The sequence below is a fragment of the Dendrobates tinctorius genome, unplaced genomic scaffold, assembly GCF_039654945.1.
Source record: "Dendrobates tinctorius isolate UK_male_01 unplaced genomic scaffold, ASM3965494v1 ptg000038l, whole genome shotgun sequence".
NCBI classification, from domain to species: domain Eukaryota; kingdom Metazoa; phylum Chordata; class Amphibia; order Anura; family Dendrobatidae; genus Dendrobates; species Dendrobates tinctorius.
This window is the reverse complement of record NW_027361706.1, coordinates 16,198,088-16,213,417: the sequence shown is the minus strand read 5'-3', so window position 1 is coordinate 16,213,417 and position 15,330 is coordinate 16,198,088.

Below are 15,330 nucleotides of genomic sequence, written 5' to 3'. Positions count from 1 at the left end.
TTTTTGTATTCTGAGCATTTTGTCTGCTTTGGGACACCTTTAAAGGTGTTTTGTAATTGTTTTCTATGTGTTTGTATGTGTTTGTCTGCCATTGTTTTCAATGGTGTTCGACGTTGTTCGTCGAACGTTCGACAAACATTCGACGAACTTGCCTCCTGTTCGACGAACTAAAACGAACTGGAACACTAGCGGGGTGGCTCAACACTACTCCTGAATATATAGACGTACATTTTTAATGTTTAAACTATGCGACATATACCTGGTATCTGGTGATACTGTACCCTTTCTGCCAGGAAGTCCTCCTCCACCCACCACTCTAAGTGTATCATTGACACCTGGAACATTGTCCCACATGTGTGATTATTTCTTGCGGATCTTCTTGTTATATTGTGGTGTGATCCATCCTGAGCGTGTGACAGTCTGTGGGTTACTCCAGCAATTTAGAAGTACATTTAAAAATTACTCCAACACTAGTGTATACAGCTCTACGCTTGTGATACATTACCCATTTACTGCTTTTTATATTCTGGTCTAATCCATACTGACCAAGTGAGAGTTATTTTCTGACTGTGAAAATAAATACTGAGATTGACAGCAATGACCCCTACACTGTGTAACAGGTGTACTCTTCAGATCCATTACCGTTTTACGGCTTTTTATATTGTGTTGTAATCCATACTGAGCCTGAGAGCGTCTGTCTGCCTTCTGAAATATCTACGGAGATTTAGAATGTTTAAACTATACTATATATACCTGCTATCTGATGATACTGTACACTTTTTCTACTTTTTATATTCTTGTCTAATCCATACTGAGCCTGTGAGCATCTCTGTGTGACTGATGGTATATATAGGGAGATTGACAATCAGCCTTTCACTGTATAGAGCTGTATGCTTCTGATACAGTACAATATATCTGATTTTATTTTGGGTTCATTTTCTGCAACATTTTGAAGTTTGGTGGAAGAGGCCACGGACGTGGGCTGGGGGGGCCAGCTGGTGCTGATGGTGGTGGTGCATCTGCTGGTAGTGGCAAAAGCGCAATAGCAGCTAAGGCAGGAGGTGTTGAGCCTGCATCATGGTCTGGCTCCGGAATGCCTGGAAGGCTACCTTTTCTGGGAGTAGGTTAATTGCTTTTAAAGCCGGAGCATCAGGAACTGGTTTTGGCTTACATTGCCGAAACAGACTCCAGCAAATATGCCCTCCTCTTCTGAAGTTTCAAAAAATGCAAGCACTGAGTCATCAAGTGCTGGCTCCTGGTCGGGAAGAACCCCTTTCCTTGTGTCCTTCACCCCACCAAAAGTGAATGATGCAGCAGGCCACACTTCACATTAGTCCATGTAGCTCTTTCTCACATACCATGCCTGGGTTATCAAGTCAAATTGTGAATTCCCCAGTCCAAGATGAATCTGACATGGAGTGAGGGTAGCCAGCCAAGGCAGTGGGGTTAATCGGTACCGGGCCAGTGTCTCAGAGGGATGTGTCACGTTGGTGGTGATGACTCATTCCGTGGCCCTGGGCGTCCATGCAAAGGGGTGAATAACGTTTATAGGTGAATGATACGTGACGCCACCTGTCGTTTCTGATCACATTGACGTGCGCTGCAGTGTCACTTCTCTGGGACAGATGTTGTGGTGCAGCTAAGATGTAGAAGCCCTGCACAGGTAGGGCCATTGTTGCAGGGCAGATGAAAGAGTTGGTAGATGGTGTGCAGAGCAGGATGTAGCAGAGCCGTGCACCAGGCGCAGGAGAAAGATGGCAGACAGTCGTGCAGTTCCTTTGCCTGTACTTGGTAAGTGCCATCCAGGACCCAGAGTACAGATGGAGAAGGAGTTGGTCAGCCTGGAAGCAAATTTGGATTTCTCTCTGCAGATAGGTAGTGTTGCCTCCGTTCTAACGCTTATCTGAGGTACTCGCAGTACTGAGTTCACTGAAGTTCCCCCTGTTGACTCTCTTTTGGAACTTTCTCGTATGGCAGGCAGCCATAGCCTTTTCCTTCTGGCTCACACACGTCGCTGCTGGGGCCTCCGAGCCTTAGTTGGGAACAGAGCATTTACAGCTGCTACTTCCTCCGGTTTCTGCTGCAGGACCTTCAGTGTCCCTACAAACTCGGAGACAGGAATTCCTTCCATGCGCTCCAGCTAGGAGTGAGCCTTAACTCTGCTCATCCTCCAGCTCCCCTTCTCACGTCCACACACTTCCCCTTCCCTTCACAGACTGCCCTAACTTACCTCCTCCTGACCACAGAGAGCAGCTCCTCAGCAGTCAGGTTCAGAGCTCTCCCTGCTTAACTCTCCCTGGTTTAACTGCTAGAGAGATGTTTCGTTGCTCCCAAGCATGACATCACACTCCCTAGGAGGAAGGTAATGACACTGTGGCGACCGTACTCCTGGGGGGCCACAAGTGCACTGATGCCCAGCCACTGCTAGATGATTCTTCTGGTACATCGACCCAGACCACTACATTCCCCTCGCACTCTACACAGACAGAATCTGACCCTGATGAAACTTAGGTTCCCCTTCCCGCATACTATACCGCCTTACACGGTGACAAAGAGGAAGGTGCAGATGAAAGTGCAGGCTCCTTGAGCAGGTGGGGGGCATACTTATGGGTGACGGCACTGGCACAGGGCCCCTCATAGTACGCAAAAGTGTCTCTGCCGGTGGGAGGGCCCTCCACCTGCCGTCAGACACACCGCCGTACTATGATTGGCCCTGTGCCAGTGCCGTTGCCAACGAGTGGGCCCCCCCTGCTTGCTCAGGATCACAGCACTTGCAAAGTTGAAATACTTACCTCTCCCTGCTCCACCGCCGTGACGTCTTCCGCGTTTCCTGACAGTGACATTCTGGTCAGAGAGCACGATGACATCACGTCTGTACACCCTCTGCCTAAACAGTCCAAGTGCAGTGAGATGGAAGATGGGGACGACGAGGAGTCCAGACTAGTACAGGGATTCCCTAGCGAGGAGACTTATTTAATTGTTTTCAATGTTGGGACAGCTATTTTTGGGGAGTACTATACTCTGGAGAATGATATATGAGGTCCACCATACACTGGAGCATTCCAAAGGTGGACATCAGACACTGGAGCAGCATTTGCAGGGCCCATTATGCACTGGAGCATTAGAAATGGGGCCCAATATATATGGAGCATTATTTGGGCCCATAAGACAGTGGAGCTTCATCCATTGGGATCAACATATACTGTAGCATTATGTGGAGCTCATCATATACTGTTTCAAACATTATATGGGACCAATTATTCTGTATGGAGAAATACACTCACTGGCCACTTTATTAGGTACACCTGTCCAACTGTGTGTTAAGACTTAATTTCTAATCAGCCAATCACATGGCGGCAACTCAGTGCATTTAGGCATGTAGACATGGTCAAGACAATCTCCTGCAGTTCAAACCGAGCATCAGTATGGGGAAGAAAGGTGATTTGAGTGCCTTTGAACGTGGCATGATTGTTGGTGCCAGAAGGGCTGGTCTGAGAATTTCAGAAACTGCTGATCTACTGGGATTTTCACGCACAACCATCTCTAGGGTTTACAGAGAATGGTCCGAAAAAGAAAAAAAATCCAGTGAGCGGCAGTTCTGTGGCCGGAAATGCCATGTTGATGCCAGAGGTCAGAGGAGAATGGGCAGACTGGTTCGAGCTGATAGAAAGGCAACAGTGACTCAAATTGCCACCCGTTACAACCAAGGTAGGCAGAAGAGCATCTCTGAACGCACAGTGCGTCGAACTTTGAGGCAGATGGGCTACAGCAGCAGAAGACCACACTGGGTACCACTCCTCTCAGCTAAGAACAGGAAACTGAGGCTACAATTTGCACAAGCTCATCGAAATTGGACAGTAGAAGATTGGAAAAACGTTGCCTGGTCTGATGAGTCTCGATTTCTGCTGCGACATTCGGATGGTAGGGTCAGAATTTGGCGTAAACAACATGAAAGCATGGATCCATCCTGCCTTGTATCAACGGTTCAGGCTGGTGGTGGTGGTGTCATGGTGTGGGGAATTTTTTCTGGGCACTCTTTGGGCCCCTTGGTACCAATTGAGCATCGTTGCAACGCCACAGCCTACCTGAGTATTGTTGCTGACCATGTCCATCCCTTTATGACCACAATGTACCCAACATCTGATGGCTACTTTCAGCAGGATAATGCGCCATGTCATAAAGCTCGAATCATCTCAGATTGGTTTCTTGAACATGACAATGAGTTTACTGTACTCAAATGGCCTCCTCAGTCACCAGATCTCAATCCAATAGAGCATCTTTGGGATGTGGTGGAACGGGAGATTCGCATCAGGGATGTGCAGCCGACAAATCTGCGCCAACTGTGTGATGCCATCATGTCAATATGGTCCAAAATCTCTGAGGAATGCTTCCAGCACCTTGTTGAATCTCTGCCACGAAGAATTGAGGCAGTTCTGAAGGCAAAAGGGGGTCCAACCCCTTACTAGCATGGTGTACCTAATAAAGTGGCCAGTGAGTGTATATGGGCCTCATTACTCTGTATAGCGCACTATGCGGTGGCCATAATACTGTATGGAGTAATATACTGTCTGTTTTTGGAGCTATTGGAGAATTTAAAATGGATATCAGTCATAAGATGTAAGAAGTGAAGTATTTTTCATTGTACTATACCGCTATTTCTCTGCCATATCAGAGGATCATGAATTGTGGCATGTGTTAAAAGAGCCCAGTGACACTCTTTGGCCCAGGGCCCACGAAAATCTGGAGCCAGCCCTACCCCCCACCACAACTTTAGCCAAATAACCACCAGTTTTCAATGCCTAACTATTATAAAGTAAATTAAGGTTGACAAGCTTCAGTAATCAGAATTTATGTTTTTGGCATTAAAATGGGCACTGTAGGTGGGTTTCCTGTCCTCCACTCCTTGCCAACCTTGGTTCCCCATTGACTTGCATTGGGTTTCATGTTTCAGCCGGCCTTCGACTTTTCACGATAATCGGCCGATTTCGTTCGACCCGACTTTTGAGAAAGTCGGGTTTCTTGACACTCGACTCGACCCGAAAAAAGGCAAAGTCGCTCATCTCTAATTGTGACTGATGGCAAAAAACTAATGCGTGAAACAGGTCTTAAATGCACAAGGTAGTAAATGCTATTTTGATGCGTGTAGATTTGACAGATTCTCTTCCTTTCTGGATAGATTTACCAGTCAGTTATTTGTTAACATCAGTCCTGATGTGCTGCATTTAATTTGTTCATGCAGAGTTCATCTGATAATTCTGCTAAGTGGAGCATGACAAGAAGCCTTCATAAGACTTATAAGTTTCGATCTATGGCATTTCAATTAATTAAAAATAAAAAAAGGAACTTATCACTATTCTTACAACATTTAAAAATAGTGAAGCGGTGTCTATCACTATTACTGATAAACTAAAATATCGTACAGATTTCAATACCTAAAATTTCTACATTTCTGTAGGATTTTTTTTTTAAACTGACATGTTGAAAATAATAACTTACATTAGGTCAATGTGTTCTGAACCATTAAGTCTTCTTTTTGCTGAGAACCAGTTGCGGCTCATTAATTCCAGGGAATGTATTAACATTAATTAATAAGGCCACAGTAAAGGTACTGCGAAATGTCTTTGTGCAGAGAAGATGTAAGTACAAAAAAAGAATACAACTGAATTACGTAAATCTATAAAATTTTGTAAATATAATTTGCTTTCTTTATTTTAAGGCTGGCCTTTTAGACCAGGTCTTGTCAACCTATAGAATTAATTATGTTCATCGACATGGCTTTTATCATCTTAGATCACTGGCAAATATAGTAATTAGAAATTAGCAAATCTATTTGTGGAAGATCGAGTTTGAGTCGAATTTACTGAAATTCGCAGTTTCAGGTAAATTTGAAAATTTTGAGATTCTATTTGCAGCTCCCCCCACCATTTGCCACACTCATGAGGCATCAGAGAGTGAGCTAATGTCATTTTGTGTGGTTGTGTGGTGGGTTTCTCTAAAATGCCCAACAGCTATGACATCACATCCTAGTTTATAAAGTGGGTGGTCATACAATAAAATGAAAAGTATTATTTTTGTGGTCTCTTTCTGTCCTTTCCAGTACTGAGACTTGAGCGCATTCAAATTCTTGGGGAAAAGTCAGCAAATTCGCATTTCAAACAATCTTTTCATATCTAATAGATATAATTCTTCAATTGAGTATTCTATTTTTTGTTGATTTTATTGTCACTCAGAGGTGTGTTTATAATTCTAATGTATTCTTTATGCTTTTAATATTTTTTTAATTTTGACTGTAATTTAAAAAGAAACAGGAGTTGCAACCAATCGGTTGGTGCAGATCTAGTTTCTGCAATCCTAAGAAATTGACAGAAATCCACGTAAGGCCATAAATGGATATGTATTACATGGGTGAGCCAGGTTACTCAAGGGGAGAGACCCTCTTTGTCAGCAAATTGCATTCTGGTTTACAAGGTGGGGTTGGGAACCCCTCCTATGATGTGTATTATATATGCATTAATAAAATATATGGGATATCCACATGAGACAAACCCTTTAAAGGGAATCCGTCAGTAGCATCAAACCTCCTAAGCCGTCTATATGTGCATGCAGGTCATATGATGCTGAATAAAATGATACCTTGATATTTGCAATCTGATGTAATGTTGATGTCTTATTCCAGGGAAATTCACATTTTTCTTTTATGTTAATGAGCTGATAAGGACTTTGGGATATTTGTTATTTGTGTGGTACTTGTATTTCCTGAATATGTGTTAAACCGTCAAATATTAGACAGACTGTTTTTTACAGGATGCTAACTCAAACTGACGGTGTCACTATCAAAAGTAACATCCTCCTGTTTTGACTGGGACAATTGATGTGCCAGATAGACAATAATGCCCTCTCCTTTTTCCTCACTAATAGGCTGCGGTCGGCATTTGATAGTACTCCTGACCAGGCAGCTGGTGCCAGTGGTGGTGGAGCTACTGCTGCTGCTAGTCGCTTCCATCTTTTTAGTCCTGGTGTAGGTTTTTTCTCTTACACTATTATGTAAATTTCCATTACCAATTTTTCCTTTACCGTACATTTTGTATAAAGTTGTTGTAGCTAACATTTTACAATTTTCTCAACCCCAGTTTTTCAATCCTTCCAAAAAAAAGATGTAGCAATAAATACTATGAAGGTAGGTACATGTACAAAAAGCAAGATGTGGAAGCAGGCCACATTATAGATGTGGCCTATATGGTTGTCAAATTGGACTAGCAAAACAGGTGTGAAAAACATACATGCACAATTAATTGTCTGCATTTGTAAAGAAAAAAAGTCTATTTTTTAACAAAATTCACCTTCTTTCCAATTAACTTACATGATAAGAAATGCTAAGTAGATATGTGGTGCCCCTGAGGCTCAGTCGCCACAGAGGTACTGCACCTTCTCCTAAGGTGTAGTGCCCCACCACCTAGGTAAGCTGGGAACTCCTTTCCACGCTCCAACACCTGCACCCACACACAGGATAGTTCAGCAATGGACCAGAGTGCGGCTTCATGCTTAGAGGATAGCAGAGCACCTTTCGTGGGTCCTTGCTTCGTAACACGAGATGTGCTGGGAGGTGGGTGGAGTTGAGATATATAAAAGGTTGGGAAGGTTTAGAATGACAGGTCAGTCTGATGGGAGGTCAGGCGGGAGAAGGACAGTCAGTCAGGAGAGACTGAGGACGGGTCCGAGAGAGAGAGAGGAAGGAGTGCTGCAGCTGCCTCAGTGATCTGAGCCAGCTGGCATGGGAAAGGAACAGAAGGAGAAAGATGTAGAACTGCAACCTAAGCTTCCATAAGAGAGAGAAGGAACAGCGCGGAACAAAGGAGTAGGAGAACAGAGAGGAGTTGTGGGTTGGAAGAGGAACCCTGCCTATAGCTTCTCAGCGCAAGGCCGGGGCCCGGCCCCCGAGGTTGTATGAACACTTATGGTTCTACAGCAGACACCGGTGGAGTAGTTGGCTGTAAATGCACTACTCCCATCCAAGACTTGGGTCACAACAGCATCTGTATAGAGAGCCGGGACTCAGGATAAAGGGAGTCCCCGAAGTAGGCTACAGCTGTTTGCCGTACAAGGAGAGTTGTTAGGAACATCTGACAGGAGGGACTTCAGAGTACCACGGTACTTGAGCTCTTCACACTACAAGGTGCAAAAGAGGAGTCGTTCAGAAGAGGTACATGTTGGCGGGGTGTTGGAGAGGAGAATCCTGACTTGCCCGGGAGGTTGATTGAGTCTCTGCCCCAGAGGACACGGCACGGAGGCAGGCACCAGTGTGTACCATGAACTGTGAGTAAAGCTTTGGAACTACAAGCCCTCGTGTCTTCCATTCACTTGTGCGCCAACGCCGTCAGCACTGCTACATCTGGGTACCAACATTTCTCGTACCGCCTGCACCTATACACTGCCCTGGGGTTACAGCTTCACCTGTGGGGAGCTACACCATCTATGCTGCAACACTCCATCAGTCCCAGAGGATCTGCATGGAGCGTTGGCTTAACATCTTACTTGCCAAACACCACAGGTGGCGTCATGAACTATACCATTTCATTAACTACAAACCACCATTGATTTGGGTGCCCAGGGCCACGGACCGGGTCACAGCTGCTGTGACACATCCCACTGACACCGGCCCAGTACTGAGTACCCCACAGCCCTGGGACGGAGGGCGACCCAGATCCATGTCCAAAAAGCCAACACCTGCAATAGGTTGTTACTTCATTAGTGTGGTGTGTACAGATGTAAAATTTGACTATTAAAAAAATTGTTCAAAAAAACATTTGTCACTTTATGGGATAGAATGTCACTGTTAAATATCTGGAATTTGAGCAATCTTCGTTTGTAGTTTTTAAAAAAATAATTATAACCCCGTTTGCAAAAAGGATTGCATAAGAATTGCAAAAACTCAGTGTTGTCACTCCTCACAAGCAAGTTCTCAGTCTTTGACACCGATTTCATACTTTTTTCTGTAAAAATATTGTGCTGCCTTGCTGTTGCTTTCTAGAGAATTATGAATAACACAAAAAATAAGGGAAGGCATACCTTTCTTTGATGGTATCCTACATCTAATATTCATGAAACATTCCTCCGCCAGGATTAACTTGGTAGGATTTTTGCCAGGAGAGACATGTGTGATAAATATTACATTTCCTGTCCCATCAGAGAAAGCTAAGCCTTGTGGTGGCTGATGAGCTCAGATGAATTGGTCAATTTGTATACTAAGTGTTAGGGCTGGTGGAACGCACTGAATGAAAAAGAGATGGTATAAAGGTGCATTCGCAGCCCGGGGTCCACCGTGCAGAGATGTTGACTGCTGCTCGGTAATGGCGGACATGCACTGAAAACACACGGGTTAACAGTCACCTGGTATGTACTGAGGCAAGCTCTGTTAAGTCACAGGAGCGCTACACCACACTATACCGCCAAAGTAGCCTGTTAGCTGTCACAGGGCACAGCTGGATATAGCGCACACAGTGCGCGCAGCGTCACACAGGCGATCACCGATAACTGACGCTAACTATAGAGAAGTGTGGCGTGAGTGCACAGTGGCGCATAGGCAGTGTCACTACTTGGCAATGAAGACAGGCCCTGACTCTACCTCCTACCTGCACTATCAGTCTAGCACTACCTGGCAAGGCTGAACCACACATGCATACCAAGGGTAGGGGTTTCTTAATGAGTCAGTCACCAGAGCCATACATACATTCTCACATACACGTGTATAGATTTACACTAGCACATGGCTGGGTGGCCATGCGAACCTTTTATAGTTACAGCCTTCTGGGACCTTCCCAGTGGTCCAATCGGAGCAGCGATAGGACCTGAGCATGTGACCTTTGACCTCCAATGAGAGGTCATCTCACTGGCATGCTCAGTAGGCTGAAAGAAGGACTTAGTCCCCAGAGCTGCGCACTACTGACTAGGGCGGTTTGCTATAGCTGAACCAGGGGTGGTAGCAGCAACCAAACTGACAGCAATAGCCTGAGCAAGATGTCGGGATCTTGAGCAGCACCCTTTGCGGTCGAGACTAGATGAGAGACCGCAGAAGGCAAGGCTCGGGATTCCTCCTGTGCAGAGGAAGAAACCCGATGCCTAACAATAATGGCCTTCATTGTATAATTTTGATCTATACAGTGGTAATACAGTTTAAATTTCATATACTTAATATTTGCATACATCATAGGGCATACAAAGGGCCGCTGTATCCTTTTGTTAGTCTTATCCAGTCAATAAAAGTTCGACCTGATAATTTTAAATGTTATGGGTATTAGATTCTGTGATGGGACATTGATCCAGGGAACTCATCTGATTGCTGTTTGTGAAGTCAGCAAAGTATTTCACTTACTCTGTATCAACATGTTAGGCTATAGGTTGAACTTTATGGACTTATGTCCACTTTCAACCTTATAACTACGAAACTAGGCATACACTTTTAATGTCATAGCTGATCGATATATCTCTAATCAAATATTAATGTTATTGTAAACAAACCCTAAAATATAAATTCACAGTATGAAATTAGAGTACCGTATATCAAAATTTCAGTTTCAGAAAAGCGAACTAACTGCATTAGATTTCTCAGCTTGAACACCACCTTTGAAAACAGAAATTTTTGCGCATCTGTTAGCCTTAGTTGAAACAATTGTTTTGTTTGAAAGGCTTCCTATGGGGCTAGAAAATGGAAACAATTTGAGTTAGCTAAAATAACAGATTAAGGAAAATAACTGGAAGTGACTTGTGGCGCATAGAGCGGAATCATTTTCCCAGGTCAGCCATGGGTCTTAGGGACTTTATGTGACTGTTGGAACTATGTTTGTTAGCTCAGAGAAATAACGTCCTATTATAGAGTATGTTAATTGCAAAGTGTTAATGCTTCATATATACCTTAAAGAGACCCTGTCAGCACGATTTTGTATTGTGAAGTAAATACATGGCTGTAATGGCACCTTATTACAGATTAAATAGATACCATTGGTGAAGAAATCCACTTTGTCATTCTTCTTTAATCACAATTTGAAGTTTTTTACTAATTAGATTTCAGGGCACAGGGGCCAGACTGTGCACTGGGCCTTCTCCCCCCGGTCTGTGATTCCCTGGCCCCTCTGCCTGGCTCCGGTTTGTGAATGACCTGCCTCCTCTGTATGAAATCTGAGTAGTAACCTGTTATTCAAAGAACGGAGGAGTCAGGGAATCATAGACAGGGAGGCGAAGACCCAGTGCACAGTCCGACCCCTGTGCACCGAAATCTAATTAGCAAAAAACTTCAAATGGCGATTAAAGAAGAACCACAAAGTCGATATGTTCACTAAAGGTATCAATTTACTCTATATTAAAGCACCATTAGAGCCTTGTCTTTAATTTGCAACACAAAGTCATGTTAAAAGAAGCCTTACAGAAATATGCACATCTTAGCAGCACTGTGACTCGGTCGCTAGAACTGATGCTTTGCAGCATTGGGGTCCTGTGTTAAGGACAACATCTGCAAAGAGTTTGTATGTTCTCCCCCTGTTTATGTGGGTTTAGATTGTGAGTTGATGATGTCTCTAGAGCACTGTGGAAATTAATGGCTCTATATAAGCAAGTAAAATAAAAATGAATTCGCTACTTTAAGTTTATGGGCTTGTCTTAAGTCAATGTTTTATTTTAAGCCTGTGTCACTAAATGTTAGAGTGAAATATTTTTCAGCCTAGTCATTAGACAATATTTTACCTAGTGACATAGACAAAGAGGCCTTTTATTGGAGTCATTTACATTCAGTATTGTAACATTTAGTGGATTCATGTCAATCTTTTATGTATGCATTGATTTTTAGCAAAATTATTGGCTACTACTGTCTGCTAATGAGTTTATTGACCTCATTAAGTGGGGCATAGTTTTCACACAAGACTAATAATGGGCAAGGATGTCTATTAATTGCCAGAGAAAAGCAATGTAAAACACCTGTAATGGTATTGTTATGTACAACCTTTATTGATGCATGGATTGTATTAGAGGTGTTGCATGGCTAGTCATAATACAGGTCAAGGTATCAGAAACATTTATAGTATCTTGTAGACATTTTCTTACATAATGGCAAGCAGGGTACCGTATACGCGATATAGATCGAGCATGAAGGGGCATTCAAAATAGAGAGAGCACGTCCAAACCATTGGCTTCAGGTCCTAAGTTTGAACAATATAAATATTTATTTAGTAGCAAATGCAAAAGCCTAAAGAAAACAAATAAAAACCTTTAAAATTGCGCCATTGCGGCAGAACCTATTTCTCTGACCAAAAATTGCCATTGAGAAACAACCTATATAACAGGCGTGATATCCAATAAAGCCATGTAAATGTGGTAGATATCCGAGATAAGTATGAATGAACAATACCCCTAAAGTGATGTCAAGTAGTATTCAGTAGAGTTGAGCGAAACGGGTCGGTCAAATTCAAAAGTCGGCGACTTTCGCTGAAGTCGGGTTTCATGAAATGAAACCCGACCATAGCGTAAGGTCAGCCACGAGGTCGGCGACCCGTGCGCCAAATTCGCGTTTCAAATGATGCTTCCAGCTCCCTTTTTCAGCCAATGATGGAGGACGCACACTGTGGGCAATGCGATGACATAGGCATCGGTCACCACCATCTTTGAGAAGGGCATGCAAGTGATTGGCTGGCTTTGTGTGGCATCACAGGGGCTATGAAAGGGCGTGCATGCCGACCGCCATCTTACTTCTGCCCATCTTAGCATTAGGGAGAGGTTGCTGCTGCTGATTCAGAGTAAGGGAGAGCGTTAGGCAGGGAAGAAGAACAAAAAAACTGCTTCTGCTGTTAGCGATTTCCACTGTACAACACAACAGGGGAGGCTCTATTTTTGTGCATCAGCTCTGTTGGTTATTAGGCTGCCTTATAAGGCTCCCTGATAGCTGCATTGCTGTTTCCACACTGCTGTGCAAACTGCTTTTTTAAAAGCAAAAATACTTTTCTTCCTCTTTTCTGCACAGTTACCAAGGGTTCATTTTGCCACCCTTTTGTGTGCAGCAGTGCTGCTTATTAGGCTGCCTGCGTCCATACTTGGACTGAGAGCATCATTATCAGCCTCCTAAAATCTCTAGTGAGATCCAAATTCTCACCAATACTATTTACACCCTCCACCTTGTCATACACCATCCAATTTCAGTATTTTACATTGAGGTGTAATCTCTACTGAGCCTGAGACAATAGTTCAGCGTCCTCAAGTCTCTAGTGAGATTCAAATTTTCACCAATACTATATACACCTTCTACCTTGTTTTACAGTACCATATAGCTGGTGGTATTTTGGGTACATTTTCACAAAAATGAGGAAGTATGGTGAAAGAGACCGTGGAAGTGGGTGGGGGTTGCCAGCTTGTCCTGATGGTGGTGGTGTTGGTGGTGCATCTGTTGGTAGTGGCAAAAGCACAATAGCACCTAAGGCAGGAGGTGTTGAGCCTGCGTCATCATCTGGCTCCACAAGGCCTTGAAGGCTCTCTTTTCTGGGAGTAGATAAACCACTATTAAAGCTGGTGCTTCAGGAACAAGTTTTGGCTTACATTGCTGACACAGCCTCCAGCTCTCTCACCTCCTCTTCTGACGTTTCAAAAAATAAAAGCACTGAGTCGTCAGTGGAGGCTCCTGGTCAGGAGCAACACCTTTCCTTGTGTCCTTCACCCCTACCAAAAGTGAAGGATGTGGCAGGCCACACTACAGATTACTCCATAGAGCTCTTTTCACATACCATGCCTGGGTTATCAAGTCAAATCGTGAATTCCCCAGTCCAAGATGAATCTGACATGGAGTGCACTGATGCACAGCCACTGCTAGATTTTTCAGCTGGTACATTCACTCAGAGCACTACATTGTCCTCGCAGTGTACTGAGGCAGAATCAGACAATATAGAATTAATCTTCAGCTCACCTGGTCCAGCCTGCCCAGTCCTCCTTTCCATGATCTCGGTGCACGGAATGAATCCATCCCCATCTGGGAGAAAATTCTTGGTGAAAAAAAAACTTTTGTAGTTTCAGCACACAATATAGGAAAATTAAAAAAAAGCCTTTATTTAGTCCATCATTAAAAATTACAATACCAAAGGTATTTTTTTTTTTTCAAAGGTTTTTTGATTAAATTTTTTTTTTTCCGCTGGGTGCGGTGGTGTGCGCCTGTAATCCCATCCCTTCCTGATGAATTTATATATATAAAAATTTGGTTAAAAAGTGACTAAACCATTAGATTATCACTAAGTGAGAATTCACATTGTAACATGTTTGTATAAGATGGATGCATCATAGGGTTAATCCAGTGAGGTGCTATTGCTAACCTTGAATTAGTGATGCTAGTATTACAGCTGATTCTGGTGGGTGTTACCCAAGGCAGCCTTCTTTGGTTGCTTTTCCTTGATAAGTGCTACATTTATCCAGTATTTTATGCTATGATTAAGGGTCAAATATGATCCAAAACTCGTAAGCCTACACATGCTTTTATTACATTTGGTATTGTAATTTTTAATGATGGACTAAATAAAGGCTTTTTTTAATTTTCCAATATTGTGTGCTGGAACTACAAAAGTTTTTTTTTCACTGAGGCAGAATCAGACCCTGATGAAACTCAGGTGCCCCTTCCCGCATACTATACCACCTTACACGGTGACACAGAGAAAGGTGCACATGAAATTGAAGAGGAGGTGATGGATGACCTAGTTGTTGACCCAGATTGGCATCCATTGGGGGAAGAGGGTGCCGCTGCCAATAGCTCAGAAGAGGAGGAGGATCCGCAGCAGGCAACGACATTGCAACAGCTGTTATCTGGCAGGACCGTAGCAGTCCAAAAACAGGTTACAAAAACCAAAAGGGTTGCAGGACAGCTTAGCCAGATGATCAAATTAGCACAGCGTGCAAGGCCTCAAAATGTCTTCCATAATAGGAAGAGTGCAGTGTGGCACTTTTTTGAACAAAATCCTAATGATCATTCAAAAGTTATCTGTAAGAAGTGCGCAAAGACCTTTAGCCGAGGGAAAATTCTGAGAGATTTGAATACCAGTTGCATGCTTAGACATTTAACCACCATGCACTTGCAAGCGTGGACGGACTACCAAACCTCACGTACCACATGTGCACCTGCTCCGAATGAAGGTAGTCAGCAACGCTACATCGCTTCCCCCACTGTAAGCCCACTAGTTAGCACACCACCAGCAGAATATGTCGAGTTGTCGTCGCAAGGGCAAAACAGTTATGGAATCACAATGTTATTGCTATGAAAGACTGAATCTAGGCCATCAGCAAAACCACCAACACCATCACCATCACTCACCCTCT